Below are 18,048 nucleotides of genomic sequence, written 5' to 3'. Positions count from 1 at the left end.
ATTGGACTGAAATTGTCCTTGCGTGGAACACATGTTACCCATAGAAGCCTTTTCGGGCCATATACAGATGAAAGAGACCCCGTCGAGACAGTGCCAGGTATACGAGGATCACAGGGAGCACTTTGGGATTAGAAACAGACCACAGACGCCATGTCGCAATGGTTCTAAACAGGAGTATGTAAGAGGAGTGTAAAGAGCATGAGTGGCCCTTCCCAGGCATGCACAAACTTACTTCGGGCGGACACCGAGCATGTGTGAAACACGTGCTAGCTTTAGAAGCTATTTTGGTTCATATACTGACAATACAAACCTCGCCGAGACAATGCCGGGTGTGCAAGGATAATGGGATTGCAAGGGAACATGTACGGGCCATGCTGCAATCATCCTCAGCATGCAAGGATCACCCAGCCCATCATGAGCGTGTAAAGAGCATAAGTAGCCCTTCCCATGCATGTGCAGATCACATCGGATTGAAATGGAGCCTGCGTGGAACATATGTTGCCCATAGAAGCCTTTTTGGGCCATGTACAGATAAAAGAGACCCTGTCGAGACAATACAAGGCATGCAAGGATCACAGGGAGCAATTTAGGATCATATACGGACCATACACGCCATGTCGCAATTATTCTGAGCAAGAGTATGTAAAGAGGAGTGTAGAGAGCATGAGTGGCCCTTCCCAGGCATGTGCAAACTCACTTCAGACTGACACCAAGCGTGTGTGAAACACACGTTATCCTTAGAAGCCATTTTGGACCATATGTAGACAATAGAGACCTTGCCAAGACAATGCCTGGCATGCAAGGATTGCAAGGAATATGTACGGTCCGTGATGGTGGATTGATCCTCAGCATGCAAGGATCACTCAGTCCATCACGAGCATGTAAAGACATTGAGTAGTCCTTCCCAAGCATGTAAAGATCACATTGGATCGAAATAGAACCTGCATGGAACACATGTTACCCAGAGAACCCTTTTCGGCCATGTACGGATGATATAGACCCCGTGGTGACAATGCTGGGTACGCGAGGATCAAAGGGAGCACTTTGGGAACAGATACGAACCATACACTCCATGTCACAATGATTCTGAGCAGAAGCATTTAAGACAATTGAAAAGAGCATGAGTGGCCCTTCCCAGGCATGTGAAAATTCATTTCGGGCTAACACCGAGCATGTGTGAAACACATGTTATCTCTGGAAGCCATTTGGACCATATACGGACAATAAACACCTCGTCGAGACTGCTAGGCATGCAAGGATCACCGAGCCCATCAACGAGCATGTAAAGATATTGAGTAGTCCTTCCCAGGCATCTGCTGAAGATCACATCAGACTAAAATGGAGCCTGTGTGGAAAACATGTGACCCATAGAAGCCTTTTCGAGTGTGCACGGATGAAAGAGACCCTATCAAGACAATGTCGGGCACACAAGGATGTGTGAAACACGAGTTATCCCTGGATGCTCCCTTGGATGAGGTACAGGCAAAAGAGACCTCGTCGAGACAATTCCGGGCATGCAAGGACTGCAAGAAACACTTTTGGAACATGTACGGGCCATGTAGACCATGCTGCAATGACCCTTATGGCAAGTAAGGATCACCCAGTCCATCACGAGCATGTAAAGACATTGAGTAGCCCTTCCTAGGCATGTGAAGATCACATCAGACTGAAATGGAGCCTGCATGGAACACATGTTAAGCCTTTTCAGGCCATGTACAAATGGAAGAGACCCCGTGGAGACAATGTCTGGCACACAAGGATCACAGGGAGCACTTTGGGATCATGTATGTATGGACCATACATGCCATGTCGTAATGATTCCAAGTAGGAGAAAGTAAAGAGGAATGTAGATTGCATGAGTAGCCCTTCCAACTCACTTTGGGCTGACACCGAGTGTGAGAAACACGTTATGCTTGAAAGTCATTATGGCCCATGTGCAGGCAATAGAGACCTCACCAAGACAATGCTGAGCGTGCAAAGATTGCATAGCATCCAATGGTAAGGATGTATGTGTTTCCATGTCCAGTATTCATGCATCCTATGTATGTCCATGATACATGTGGGGAATCTATGTCCGTGATGCCCATGCATGGCCGTCATGGCATCTATGTCCATTGTACATGCATGTTATATATGTCCATGGCATGTGCACATGATGACATGGACACGTCATGTGCCACATCATCAAAGTAGTCCGTCAGCAAAAGCCATAGATATTCTCATCTTGCAAGCATGCAGTCTCCATGAGTTCTTATTTTACCAAGCAATAGAAAATTGAATCCAGCTGAAAAATGCTATGGAAGGCATTCTCAGAAGCAATGAATTGAAATGATGAAAAGTTCTCTCAGGACTCATAGGACCAACAAAGATATGAAATTTAATTCCTCCACCCCTCACATTAATATCAAGAGCAATGATCCCATTCTTTCAATTATTGCTATCAATATTTAATGTCATTCATTCCTCTAAGACAGATTTGCATTGAAATTAAAGCAATAAAAATTTAAATATCAAATGTTGCCCATCATAAATTTAACAAACAATATAGCTAAAAATATTATAAAAATTAGATTAATTGAACAATATATATTTGGTAACCAATATTTTTTTTGATAGATTTTGTATATAAATCAATAAAAAATGGAAGCTAAATCAAATAATAATAGAAATAATATAAAAATAATTTTAGTATAGTAATTGTTCTTTGCAGTAGAAGAATAATGTTAAAATTTATTTTAGAAATAATATAATAAAAAATTTAGTATAATAATTAGTTTTTACATCAGAAGAATAACATTAAAAATTTGGCAAATATAACAATCCTTTTGAAAGCATCACATTAATTGGCAAATCTCAAAAGTATCCCTCACAATAATATGGCTTGAAAACTTTTCTAACCTCTTAACATCTCCAAAAAAAATTGCCCATCACTAATGCCTTGATGAGAGCTTCCTACACCTATATATATATATATATATATATATATATATATATATATATATATATATATATATATATATATATATAGCAGATAGCCAGCTGGGATCAAAAACATCTCAGTAAAATTTGGTCTAGTCTCATCTTATAAAATTGACCTAATAGCTATTATCATGTCCTCAAGGCTAAGTAAGTGCTTCCATTGGTCTTTACTCATGCTTGTTAAAAACATTACCTTCAATAAAAAACTAGAACATTCCGTCGTCGATCATCAATAAATACGATATCAATTGTAAACAAGGCAACATCTTCCATTCAAAGGTTCACCTACTTTAATTTGGAATACGAAACTAGATACATGTTGATTTCCCAGGGTATGAACAATTTAGAAGGAAAATCCTTGGCAAAACACCCACCAATTTTGGTTTCATTCATACCAACTATAATAGTATGACATAAATAGATGGGGATGTGTCATTAAGAAGGGTAATATTATCCGACACTAGGGGGCTCCCTAGTGGTCTTCATCCTTGCAAAGGTAGCAAATACCTTGTACTTCTATGCAGCATCTTGCTTGTATGTATGTATGTATATATATGAGTGTATGTATGTATATATATGAGTGTATGTATATATATACATATATTGATGATAAAATTTGAAAGAAAAACCTAAAATTACATGTATATATGTATGTCATTCTAGCACCATCCTTGAGGCTATCTGTGGTTGTGTCAGGTAACCAAAAGCTTCGTTTATTCAATTTGGACTATATTTAACAAGGGCTCTCCCTTTCTCCCTCTCGATAAATCACGATTTCCAAGTAATTGCCAGCACAACCTTTTACTTGTATACACCTCTTCAAGGCACCATCAAGTGTTCACAAAACCCTTATCTCCTAGAAAGTTGATCATATTCCATAGCCATGGCAATGGCCTCTTTAGAGATCTCTTTAGATAGCAGCAACATTTTCTTATCAATTTGAGGCATAAAAAACACCTAATGGCACTCTTCATCCTCCAACCTAGACTGACGGCCTTCACCCTTTCTGTAATGAAGTAGATTAGGTCATTTACATGTGTATTTTTGAGGGCCTTGTGCTATATGAGACATAGGGCTCATGGGCTTTGTAACTTTTTTATCATTTGACTTTACCTTTCTTGGAGCTCTTATGCCTAAGCTTTTATTGTGTTCTTCTCCCTTAGAGATGAAGCTCGTGACTACACCCATGTTATCTACTCCATGTCATGAGTGGGTCTTTTGCTTTCTTGCATTGGTATTAGAGCTTTGATTTTGATCTATTTTCTTGGAATTTTTTTGAAAATTTTTGAGTTTTCTTGATTTTCTTGATCAAGAAGGTGGGTATGGTGATTTTGATTGGGTAGAGTTCCATTTCTTGATCTATTTCCTAAGCTTTTGGGGACTATGGGTTATGGTGGACCAAATTTTTCTGGGGCGGCTTCATCAAATTTGAATTTCGGAACTAAATTTGGGAAACAGAGTCATTAATTCTACTAATCAAGATTAATGTGGTTAATCAAAATATTTTTATGTCTCCCTCACCTTTGCTTGATTCCTGGAGCTATCTTGCCTTCATCTTGCAATCTTTGTTGCCCAAACCTTATTGTTTTTATTGTGCAAGTCTTGGTCTTGACATAGAGCACAATCAAGCTCATAATCATCGTCGATTTCTGCCCGGTAAGGACGTTTTTTTTTATAGGGCACCATTTTTCGCACACTCCATTTGCGTGTTTCGTGGGAAATAAGGCTTATTCAAGCTTAGCTAAAGCTTTAATAAGCATAATGTGGACAATAGGTCTTCCAACCCTCTGAAGCTAACAGAGGGTTGCGCCCATTTTTTGGAAGATAAAGCAACATAATGGTGAGATTCTTGAGCTTTGATGACTCATAGTGCTTAGCAATGGTGCCACAATCAAGTTACAAGCAGCATTTGGAGCCATTTTTAGTGATTATGGAGCATGATGAGGAACAGGCACGCTGAAAAATCAAAGGCCACAAATCTTCAACAATAGGACTTCTACTTCTTCAACCATTGACAAAGCATACAAGATTTCGGGAGACCAATGGTGAGTGGCTATTGACATTGGCTCTTCATCTTTCACATTTCTCCTTGATTTGAAAACCCTAATTCCTTGGTATTTGCTACTTCAACTTGCCATTAGTCTTATCTAATCATCATTAGGTTCACTAATGGTGCCATTAAGCGAGCTAATGCTTCAAATGGACCAATGATCAAGCCATGCTTCTCAAGTTTGGGAGTTCTTGATAATTTCCATATACCATTGCATGCCATTGGAATCATTTGATGCTTCTTCAATCATTGGTGTGACATTCAAGCCATCTTTATACTTGTTGGGAATGTTAAGATACATGCCAATCCACATGCTATTTGATTCACCTTGATTGTTGCATTGGTGTTGATATTGTTTAGATAATAGAGCTTGGGAAAGGAAAGTATAGCATGAGTACATGCTAATGAAATAATGGATTGTGCATGAGTTCATGCAAAGCATTGTAAGTCATCCTACCTACATCTTTGAGTTCAAATCACACCTATCACATCACTTTGTACCCCACATTTTATCTAATTGAATCTAGAATGTGTGAGGGTACCTTGGCAATTGGTGGAGAGGCCAAGGGGAGCATATCTTGAATCTGGTGTGCCATGAGTGCCTTGGAAAAGTGGTACATCGGAGAATTAGGTACCTTGGCAATTGGTAGAGAAGCCAAGGGGAGCATGTCTTAAATCTAGTGTGCCATGAGTGCCTTGGAAAAGTGGTACATCGGAGAAATAGATACATGGAGTGAAGACATGCCTCAACTCTTGCCATTGGGTTTTAAACTTTGGTAAGAGGGTGGGAAGACTTGGCTAGGAGATTAGCAAGCAAAGCTCTCCATCAACAAGTAAAGTTCTTCATCACAACAATCAATCGTCATCGCCACAAAGGTTACATGTAATATGCCATTGGTCAATGTATGATGCAATGAGGATATGCCTTTGATACTGTGCCAAATGCTAAGAGAACATTGATTGTGGATTGAGTACATAGGAAATTTGAGATTTGGTTACTAACACAAAGGAGACTATAGCAAAAAAAAATTAAAAATTACATGCATGGTTTGGATTGAGAGAATTTTTAGACACATATAAGGTGCTATTGGATGCCAAAGTTGCTTGGAAGCGAGGGTGGAACATGCGGAAGGCAAATGGGTGCCAAAAGGGCTCTTGATGAGTAAAATGGGTGCCAAAAGGGCTCTTGATGAGTAAAATATACAGATTCATAAAATCCTGATTTAGTAAAATCATATTAGGGATGGAGTTTTGGTGATTATATAGGCTCTTAGTACTCCATTACACATTCCCAACAAGCCTTAAACCTCTCCGTTCTGACATCATTTGGATCTCCAACTTGCCATTTTTCATTAAATATCAAACTTGGGCCTAGTAAAAAACAATGAGCTATTTAGGACGAATGACATCATAGGATGGATGCACATCATTAGGGCTTTCCAACAATCCATAGTACACCCAAATCCGATGTCGTTTGGAGGGTCAAACCTATATGGTTGACTTTGACCAAGAAGTCAAAATATAGTATATCTGCACTTTGACTTTGGTCAAACTCTCTTAGGCATAGTTAGTACTTGTAATCACAAACCCACACACCAAATTTCATCTAAATCCGATGACTTTTGAATACTCTATAGCCTAATTCCTATTTTCAGTGTCGCACAAACCCTAAAACATAGAATATTAGGACTATCCACAAAAATCTTCTGTTCTTGCATATTTGGATACTATGCCACAAGATCTATCCATAGAGCCCTAGATCATCAATATGCCAAGGGGGCGTCCATCTAAATAAGCGATGGAACTTCAAGAGATAAGGGAAGACATGGGAATGGTGAATGAGGATTACGTAGAGGAGATTTTGTGAAGGGGATATGAATTTACAAGTTGACAACAACATTGCACATGTGGCACATAAGACATGTGCTGATTGGGCCAAGTTTTGCAAAGGTGGCAAATACATCAAATCAATTGGGGGGACAAATTCACAAGCAATGCCCTATGACAAATGATATGTCACAAGTGATGATGATGATGAGAAGCATGATACAAACACTTGTGTAAGAGATTAGGGGCATGCATGATGACATGAAGACTAAGGATAAAGACAAGGGTGGGCCATCTCACAAGGTTCAACAAGCTTGTGTTGAAGACAAAGAGAACCATCATCCAAGTTTTCATTCTACTCATGGTGTTATGCGCAACCCAATGTTTCCATGCACACCCAATGAAGCCAAAGGCAAAGGTCATGCATCTCCAAATGAAGACTCAAGAGTCCCAAGGAGTGATGGTATCGTTCCATTTAAGGGGAATACTCATCGAGGCAGTGCTTCAAGACCTCATGTTGAGGAAGGTTTCTTTGGTGAGTTTGAGGATTACAATCATTATATGGATGGGCCTATGCGTAGGCATGGTGATCGATGGAAATGGAGATGAATTCAAGGTTGTGAAGGATAAGATCTTCCTTTCAAAGTTTAGTGGTGAAGGCACTAGCAATGACATCTTCGAGGATTGGGTGAACAAATTGGATCTCTATTTTGAGATGAACCCTCAAAGTAAAAAAGCTATTGTTTACTTTGCTACCTTACACTTGGAAGGGTATGCTCATGCATGGTGGAGGCATCTCCAATCACAAGGTTATGAGGCCACAAGTTGGGATGCATTCAAAGAAGATATGAGAGACGCATTCACTTCCAAGATGCATAGACAAAATGGTTTGTGAATGGGACGATCTACAACAAAGATAATTAAGCGTGAAGGAGTATATACATAAGTTTCTCAAACTTATGCTTCCAAGATGCATAGACAAAATGGTTTGTGAATGGGACGATCTACAACAAAGATAATTAAGCGTGAAGGAGTATATACATAAGTTTCTCAAACTTATGCTTCATGTTGAAGGGTTTAAAATAGTGAAGTATATCAAGGGCTTAAAAGAATGCAATTGGAACTGATGTGAAGGCACAAAGACCAACAACTCTCAAGGAAGAAATGATCTTGGTTGAGGTATATGAAGAAAAGTATGCAAATACATGGGTGAATCGTCGATCGGATTATGGGTCAAATGCTTTCACAAAGCCACCTCTTACCACTCCCAATGTACACAAATTTCCTATTGTCTATGGTAGTGGTGGTAAACCAGACAATGCGGGTGGTTTCAAAAGTGGAAAAATTTCTCAAAAGCCTTCACAAGCAGGTGCCAAGCCAACTAATGATGGGGTTACCAAGACCAAATTTGTGAAGGAAGACCGTATTAATGAGATGAGGGACAAAAACCTATGCTACAAATGTGGTGGGAAGTATAGCAAGGACCATTGGAAGGAGTGCAAAGCCCGCAATGTCAAGATTAATATGGTTTATTCGGAAGTGGTAGATGATACTAATGACAAAGAAATGGAGCCACTTGAGGAGCTATATGAGTTTGTGGATGCCGACTATTCTTTAGAACCAGAAGGGGAGTTTCCTTTTGACCTCGGTGGTTCTCTTTTGGTGATCTTCATGATTATGATGATGGCTTACCTCATACTTTGGGTGCTACAAATGCATACGAACACAATGCTACTCTTTGTTCCATATTCAATGAATCCTATGCTGGTTGCAAAGGGGCATATACATTGAGATTCAAGACTAAGGTCAAGGGAAGAGATGCATTTGTGTTGGTGGACATTGGTAGCACACATAGTTTTGTGAACTACAAATCATTGGAAAATCTGAAGTTGTACCCGGAGGCATTGGTAATGATAAAAGTTAAAGTAGCAAACGAGGATAGCATGGATTGCACAATGATTTGCAAAAATGTGGAATCAATGCTCTCAAAAGAGTACACTTGCAAAGCTGAATTGTTGGTGTTAGATATGGGGCCGATTGATATGGTTTTGGGGTGTGACTGGCTATTAACTCTTGGAACCTTCTCTATGAATTTGCAACAAGGCTTTTTGAGGTTTATGCATGGAAAGGAGATCATAACATTGCATGGTTTTAGCACCTCAAAGTTAACCTTGATCAATAGCACACAACTCAAGAGGGAATTGAAAAAGAGTGGCTATATGTACGTTTTGCAACTTTGTAAGGATGAGGACAATGAAAAAGAGAGCAAAGTTACACATGGGCATGAAGAAGCTACTTAAGGAGTATGAAGATGCCATTGCGTTGGAGCCGAATGCAAGGCCGGTCAACAAACCTTCGTATAGATTATCAAAAGTGGAGAAAGATGAAGTGACAAAGCAAGTTAAAGAGCTCATTGATATAGGTTGGGTGGAACTGAGTTAATCACCATTTGCATCTTTTAGAATGTGCATAGATTATTGGGATGTTAACAAAATCACCAATAAGAATAGGTACCTAATCCCAAGATTTGATGATCTCTTAGATGAATTGAAGGGTGCCAAGTTCTTCACCAAGATTGACTTGCGGTTCAATTACCACCAAATAAGAATGAAAAGTGAGAATGAGCATAAGATAGCATTTCATACCGAAAGAAGTCTCTATCATTTCATGGTGATGCTGTTTGGTCTATGTAATGCACCGGCCACTTTTCAAACATTGGTGAACAAAGTGCTACATCCATTTCTCTTTAAGTTTATATTGGTGTTTTTTGATGACATATTGGTGTATAACAAAAGTGAAGAGGAGCACTTGGTTCATGTGAAGGAGATATTTAATGCATTGAGAGCAAACCAATTGTATGCCAAAGAAACCAAGTGTACATTCATGTCAAAAGAGGTGGAATACCTTGGTTACATTGTGAGCATTGGGCATAAAGGTGGATCCCAAGAAGGTGGAATGTGTGAAGAATTGGCCTACTCCCACCAATCTCACTCAAGTGAGAGGATTATTAGGTCTCTCATCATTCTATCGTTGGTTCATTGAGAAGTATGCACATATAGCAGCTCCTTTTGATGACGGATAAGTTGAAGAAGAAGGCATTCTTTTGGGATGTAATGGCACAAAAGAGTTTTGATGAGCTGAAAAGAATGCTTACTTTGGCACCTATCTTGGTATGCCCTGATTTCTCCAAGCCTTTCACTATTAGAGTGGATGCATGTGGAAGAGGCATTGGTGCGGTGTTGTAGCAAGACCATGGGTTCATTGCTTATGAAAGCCGTAAAGTTGATGAAAAAGAGATGTAGATGCATGTGTATGACCAAGAGATGATTGCTATTTTGCATGCAATCAAGAAATGGCATCACTATCTTTATGGAAGCAAGTTTTATGTGCAAAAAGTGACCATAGGATTCTTCAATTCTTCCTATCACAATCAAATCTCTCACCTAAGCAAAGAAGGTGGTTGGGTACCCTTCAACAATATGATTTTGAGATCAAATATACGAAGGGAAATGAAAATGTGGTGGCGGATTCACTTTCTAGAATGTGGGCATGTTCATTATCGGCCATCATGGAAGTGAATAATGATTGGATGAGGAGATTCAAGAGGAATATATGCTTGTTGATGATGAGGCTTCAAAAATAGTGCAAAAATTATAGCATGGTGTTTGTGATGATTTACCTCATTTTCGGTTACAAAAGGGTCTCCTATGTCACAAGGAAAGGGTGTATCTTGTACCCCACTTATCCTTCAAGAAAAAGGTCATGGATGAGATGCATTCTGCTCCCATGGTGGGACATTTGGGTTTTTTCAAAACCTATGATGCCATAAGGAAGAGCTTTCATTGGAAAGGTCAATGGAGGGAAGTCAAAGAGTATGTTGCTAAGTGTATGCCTTGTTAACTCAACAAGGATCCCACACACAAGCACGGTGGTTTGCTTCAGAGTTTACCTATTCCGGAGGGTAAATGGATGTATATTGCTATGGATTTCATTACCAGCTTGCCTTCTACCAAGAGGGGATGCCAAGAGGGGATGGGATAGCATCTATGTGGTAGTTGACCAATTGACAAAAGCTGCCCATTTTGTACCAACAAAAGTGAGACACTCGGCATCTATGGTGGCACATCAATTCATGGAAAATGTGTTCAAGTTGCATGGTATGCCGCAACAACAAATAGTGTGTGATCAAAATGTGAAGTTTATGTGCACATTTCAGCATACATTATTTGATAGCATGGGCACCAAGTTGACTCCTAGCACAACTTATCATCTGGAAACCGATGGTAAAACTGAGAGGGTCAATAAGTGGCTTGAGACTTACTTCATGCATTATTGCTATGAAACGCAACATGCATGGGATGATTGGTTGCATTTGGCGGAGTTCGCCTACAATAGCACCTATCATAGTAGTATTGGAATGTTGCCTTTTGAGGTTATGTATGGCTACAAGGTGCATGTACTGATTGTAGCATTCAAGCAAGAGAATGAAAATCCACATGCAAGGGAGGAAGTGGAAAGAATGCAAACTCTTTTGCAAACATGCAAAGAGAACATCAAGAAGTCTCAAGAGAAGATGAAGCATTATGAAGATGCACATCAAAGGCCAATGGAATTCAAAGAAAGGGACTTTGTGTTCTTGAGGATACCTAAGACTCAATATGGATCTCTCAAAGGTAGTACCAACACAAAGCTTGTACACCATTATTATGGGCTATACAAAGTATTGAGAAGGGTTGATGAAGTGGCTTATCAATTGCTACTTCCATCTACTACAAGAATACATGATGTCTCACGTATCACATTTGAAGGAATATGTTGGGCCGGAGGTGCAAGTATTGGATGAGCTTCCCATGGTGGAGTATGTTCCCGAGAAGGTGTTGGGAGAAAGAAAGAAGGTGTTGTGCAATTGCACTTTGCGTGAATACCTTGTCAAGTGGAAAGGTTTACCTCAAGATGAAGCAACATGGCAGCTAGCCTCTATGTTGGAGGGGATGGAACACTTTTTTGATGCATCCCCGAGGTGCATTCTTAAGTCAAAATAATAAAACACAACTTGCTGTAATTTACTGTTATGAGGCATAAAAGAGGTTCAAATGGATGTAATTAACATATGCACTTCTTAGCCATGATTGACAATCAATTGGGGAGCATTACATGAAGTTTTGGAGTTCTCAAAGGCTCAAATCATGCTCTTTTGGACAGCTTTGGCAAAGAAGTGTGAAGTGGTTCATGTTGATGCTTATGCAAACCATCCATACTATGGCTTTACTTTGTGCATGTTTCGAGGACAAAGCATATTTGGATGGGGATGGTTTGTAATGAAGTAGATTAGGTCATTTACATGTGTATTTTTGAGGGCCTTGGGGTATATGAGACATAGGGCTCATAGGCTTTGTAACCTTTTGATCATTTGACTTTACCGTTCTTGGAGCCCTTATGCCCAAGATTCTATTGTGTTCTTCTCCCTTATCTACTCCATGTCATAATCAGTGTACACAATTGATCAAACACATTAATCATGACCATATCATACCACTGTACACAACTTGATTAAACACATTAATCCTGGTAAATGATATAAATAAAACACGCATCCAAAATAAAATATCTCAAAATAAAATAACGGGCATCCCCAAAGAGGCGACAACTAACACACTTTCTTCAACGTTGACAAAGGAGGAGGTGAGAACTTTCCTGTTAATATGTCGTATGATTTCTTATTAAGTCTCCAACGTATAGGCTTCGAGAGAAAGAGGGGGTCTGATGGTAGAAAATAGAGAGGGAAACATCTTCATGGTTTGAGTGACTTCTTGGAGTTTTTCATTCGACGGCGGGGGAAACGGCGGGTTGTTGAGATGTCAATCTCAACGTAAGCTGACACTCATGAGACGCCTCCATGACCGTTTGACATTTACATCACTGGTGGGTTTGGTAGCTGGCACCAACATATCTTCGTCAGAGATTCTAGAGATGGACTACACCGACTACTCCACACCTACCCACTCCTCTTAGCATGTTCACATTATGGACCACTTGTATATACTCTATTATGTGTGTTAGTCACTTTATCTTCTTTGTAGAACTCTTTTGTTGTGTGAAGAAGAAGAAAAAAATTTAGCCTCACCTTGTGTGTTCTCTTCTAGGGTTTGTGTGAGTGTGTGCGCACTTGCAAGAACTCAAGCTCTCTTTTCCCCTGCATCTTTTTCATGGGTGAGGGATGGAAAAATATGTGCTCTGAGAAGAGAGAGGCAGGTCCTACAAGAGGCTTCTAGGAGACGGAATTATTTTCAAGAGAGGCTCCATGACTGCCGAGATTGAAATGACTTGTGAGCCTATGAAGGATGTTGAGATGTCGAGGATGCTAGTGGTGGAGTTACTATGTGATGAGCGAGATAGCTTCATCTTGTGAGTGTGTGTGCGCTTGCAAGAGCTCAAGCTCTCTTCTCCCCTGCATCTTTTTACGGGTGAGGGATGGAAGGATATGTCTTTTGAGAAGAGAGAGTCGGGTCCTACAAGAGGCTTCTAGGAGAAGGAATTATTTTCAAGAGAGGCTCCATGACTGTCGAGATTGAAATGACTTGTGAGCCTATGAAGGATGTTGAGATTCGAGGATGCTAGTGGTGGAGTTACTATGTGACAAGTGAGATAGCTTCATCTTGAAGCCACCACCACTACTTTTGTTGTCTGATTCTCTGACAAAGCTCAACCTTGCCTCTTGTGCCAAGTTTTTTTATATGTGATGCTTTCGGCTAGCTATAGAAAATAAAGAAGGAGAGAAGAGAGTGAAGGGAACTATGTGTCAAGAGTTTTTTTGGGGGGGGAGAGAGAGAGAGAGAGAGAGGGAGACTGAGGGGCACAACCATGAAAGGTGCAGGTCACCTACTTGTCATAAGGAAAGGGAAGGAGCCATGTTTACAAAAGCAAGCTTTGTGTTACGAATGAGGATTTTACACAATAGAGCTTTCCATGTGGAGGAGATGGCAGAGCTCTACGGAAGGCTTGACCTACTATTTTTAGATGGCAATGAACGAGGGGGAATATGGGTAGCAATATTGACGAATAATGCTAGTGACTAGCTATTGTACTTATTTGGAATGACAAAGTCATCAGATCTATGCTTAAGTGCCTGTCACCCCAGCCTCCTCCTTCATGTAAATACGTAAGCTTTCTTCCTTGGCCTCCTCCAACTACGTTTTCTACCCTAGCCTCCTCCATGTAAACAATTGAGATAAGTGTATTATAGTGGTATTAGAGCTTGGTTGTTTTCCTCTTTTTAGAGGGGAAACAATCATTTGGGCTTAGACTGTGGAGAGAGGTCCACTAGTGCATGTGGTACCCCTAGGTCAAAGTAGTTGGTGACCTTGTAGTATGGGATGCTAGGGGCACATTGTCAGGGCCTTGTTGACATGAGGGGAACACTGTCGGGGCCTAGTTAACTAACATTAATCTGACCTTAGGCTCGATGGGTGGTGAGCCGCTAGCCACAAACTTTCATGGTCTCAATGATTGGATTGAACTCTAGATAGTCTAATATTGCTTAGGGTTCAAGTTTTGAGGACCTTACATTGGAATTAAAGCAAGACCTACTAGTTGAAGCATGGGGATATAAAAATCTATCGCTGAGATCTTTTGGTTTCAGGCCAAGGGATTTTTCTCTTTGTTCCTCCAAGGTCTAAGGTGGCATGGATGCCAAGGATGAAGGAAAAGAGAGAGTTGGGATAGAAAGGAGAAGATGGCATGGTTGGGTTGAAACGGGACCATTTAATCTTCTTGAAGGGAATAATCAAAAACTCATAAAAATACATCAAATATTAAAACAACTACTTGAATTAAATTGAACATTAAAGCATATGACAAAACATAAGGAGATCTCAAGTTGGAGCGGAGGTACTGGTATGGGGGATGGACTCCTATGTGGATGCATGTATCACAAAGAAATCTCTGATGGCTCTTTGGGAGGTCCAATTAAGGTCCCTACTATGAACCAATAAGATTAATCCAAGTGTTGGGATAAGATAAATCCAATGAATAAAAGAAAATACCCAAAAATGAGTAAATGTCCACATAAGATGAAGAGTTGACTGAGTACAAGATTTATTAGTTAAAAACTATGAAATATTACTAAAAAAAATGAGATATTTTGGAGTAATCATTCATTTTTGACACCTTGAAGGGGGGCCTTGAAGGAGGCGCCTACTTCACATGTGTGGAGGAGTTTTAAACTCAAAAATAATAGGATACTTTTATCTCTCCTCTCTCCTGGATCAAACCAAATCGAAAAGGGAGCCAAACTGGTCAAAATCTTGTCCAAATTTAGTCAAACTGAAGCTGGAAAATTCTAGAACCTAGTTGGACTCAGTTAGCGGCCTCCCTCACCTATAAATAGACCCTCATTCTTTTGTATTCTCATCTGTGAACTAAACTATGCCGGTATTACTCTAAGTTAAGCTTATTTTCTATTATTCTCTAAAAATCCTCTACAAATTGAAGAGATTGGAGCTTCTCTCTCTTCAATCTTCCTTGGAGTCTTCATCAACATACCAAACCAATTGATTGGTTGGGGGTCTCTCCATTGCATTCATAATATGAAAAGAGGACTTCCTACCATATTCTAGGATTAATCACCCTAGATTAATTAAATAATTCTCATCATAACCATGGAAAATTTGATTTTAATGTTTATGCTTAAATATTTAATTAGAAAAAAGAGAAATTTTTAGTAATTCATTTTTATGATAAAAAAGAAATTCCCATGACAATAGAAATCCATGTATTCCAATGAAGTAAGAGAAAAATTGGAATACTAAAATAATATATATTTTATTTAAAAATTAAAGAAAGATTTTAGTTAAATTTATCTTTTTGCATAGATAAATTTAAATGATGAAAGAGGAATTCCCACCATAGTTGTAATTCAACCATTTAAATGAGAAAAATAAAATTTCTAGTGTAAAGAAGTTAATGGAGATTTTTATTTAATTTTTAAGAGAAAATTTAGTTAAATTTATCTTTTTGCATAGATAAATTTAAATGATGAAAGAGGAATTCCCACTATAATTGGAATTCAACCATTTAAATGAGAAAAGTGAAATTTCTAGTGTAAAAGAATTAATGAAGATTTTTATTTAATTTTTAAGAGAAAATTTAGTTAAATTTATCTTTTTGTATAGATAAATTTAAATGAAGAAAGAGAAATTCCCACCATATATGGAATTCAATCATTTGAATGAGAAAAATAAAATTTATAGCTTAATGGAATTAACGGATATTTTTATGTAATTTTTAAGAAGAATTTTAGATAGATTTAATTTATGGTAAAAGAGGAATTCACATGATAATTGGATTGTACTCATTAAATGAGAAAAAGAGGGATTTTAAGTTTATTCAAAAAAATAGGTATTGGTATTTAGTTAAAAGAAGAAATTTTATGATATTTAAGAAAAGATGGATTTGAATTAAATCTCAGTGTCAAAAGATGAGTTTCCACCATAATTCTACCTAATGAATTAAGGTCGAGAAATTATGTGGCAGAAAGAATATCTTTGGATATTTTAATTAGTAAAATCACTAAATTAATATTTACCCAAAATTAGACGTTTATCTGGAAGGAATCCTTGTTAGAACTAAACCGAATGAATTTAGTTAGAATGTGAGAGGGACAAATAGTAAATCTACTTGTCCATCTCTCAAACTGAATCAAGCAAAAACTTCGTTGACTAATTCCAGTTCCTAAATACAAAGAATAGACTACCGGAACTAAACTAGTTTTTCCTTTGACCGAACTCACCAAGAATCCAGTTGGACAAACAGACAAAATGATGGGTAGATTACTCTCATGAGAGATCAAGGATCCTCATTATGAAACTAGGAATTATGGAAAAAGGGATTTTTGGAACCAATCTCAAACTGGGAATTTTACTTGCATTGGAACCTCTGTTTTTCATTTAAAGAATTGTTTTACGCTAGAATGCTGGAGAAAGCATTTGGCGTATGTTTTACTAAGAGAAGGTTCATTGGAACAGCTGGCGGGGAGTCGTCAAGGAACGTCGCTCGTAGCAAATCCTGCCAAGGTCTTGACCAACCTCAGTACGGTTAAAATGGTGCGCTTCTGATACGATGGGCGGGGACCGACGAAGCGGTCCCTGAATGAAGTGCTAGGACACCTAAGGAGGATCCTAGAGGGTTCTGACCAGGCGATGCATAGGCTCGCGGTTGCTAGGACACCCATGCATACGTCGAGGAAGATTTCGGATGGACTAAAAGGAAAGATTTTTGGGAACCAAATTTTGATACTGGATCTCTTTGGTTGGCCAGCTGGTCTTCAACACGGAGAGTCCAGAGGACACATTTTGTAATACAATGGACTCAGAATTTTGGAAAATGATGATCAGAAAGGATTGTTTTAAAGTCAGTTGAATCTATTATAAATGGTAATTTTATATTGGGTATGTACGTGGTATGCCTACCTTAATTTTTGCATGAATCGCCGGCTAGGGAACCTGGGAACTCTTTTCCTCGGTACCCAGGCAAAAACACAACCAAATCTTTATAAAAGAATCCCACCATTACAATAACTCACCCATGGGCCGGATGGGCTGGATCGGAGGATTCCTATGAAACAATTAGATACGATTAGTTACATTAATTAAATTAAATCTTGAGAAGACCTTGTTCTGTGGGAGGAGATCAGTGCGGCTGTGCCTCGTAAATGAGGGAAAAAGCAATGATTCCATAGACCAAGTGCAAGTCTCTTCTTGATTTGACCATGTGACTTCGGTTCGGTCAGATCAGTTTAACTAGTTAAGACTTTGACTCGTTAGAGTAATTCCTCCATTAGAAGATTTTCCCATGGCGGAATCGCCCGTGCCTGCGGGAGTCTGTCCGGGCCCGGATTCGGAGGAACCGCCCAGGCTAGCCTCTCGTCCGGACATCCACAGGCGAGGCCTTGAGTGTGGATCCCCACCCCACGCAAGAGGCCGACGTCGCTTCTGCCGCACCAGCACGAGCCCTAGAGGGGGCAAGGGTCTCACAAAAATATCTAGATCAAATGTAAAGCTCTCGAGGTCAATGTCATAGGATGTGCTAAAAATATGATTGATATGCATACTCCTACGATGTCTCACATCCCACGAACTCATCACTACTCTCCTGTTCTATCCGTATTACTCAATCACAACAACTCGATCCACACG

The sequence above is a fragment of the Cibotium barometz genome, chromosome 31 (assembly GCF_041138505.1).
Source record: "Cibotium barometz isolate CiBa-2024 chromosome 31, ASM4113850v1, whole genome shotgun sequence".
Lineage (NCBI taxonomy): Eukaryota > Viridiplantae > Streptophyta > Polypodiopsida > Cyatheales > Cibotiaceae > Cibotium > Cibotium barometz.
The sequence above is the reverse complement of the archived record's forward strand: the minus strand, read 5'-3'. Positions refer to the sequence as shown.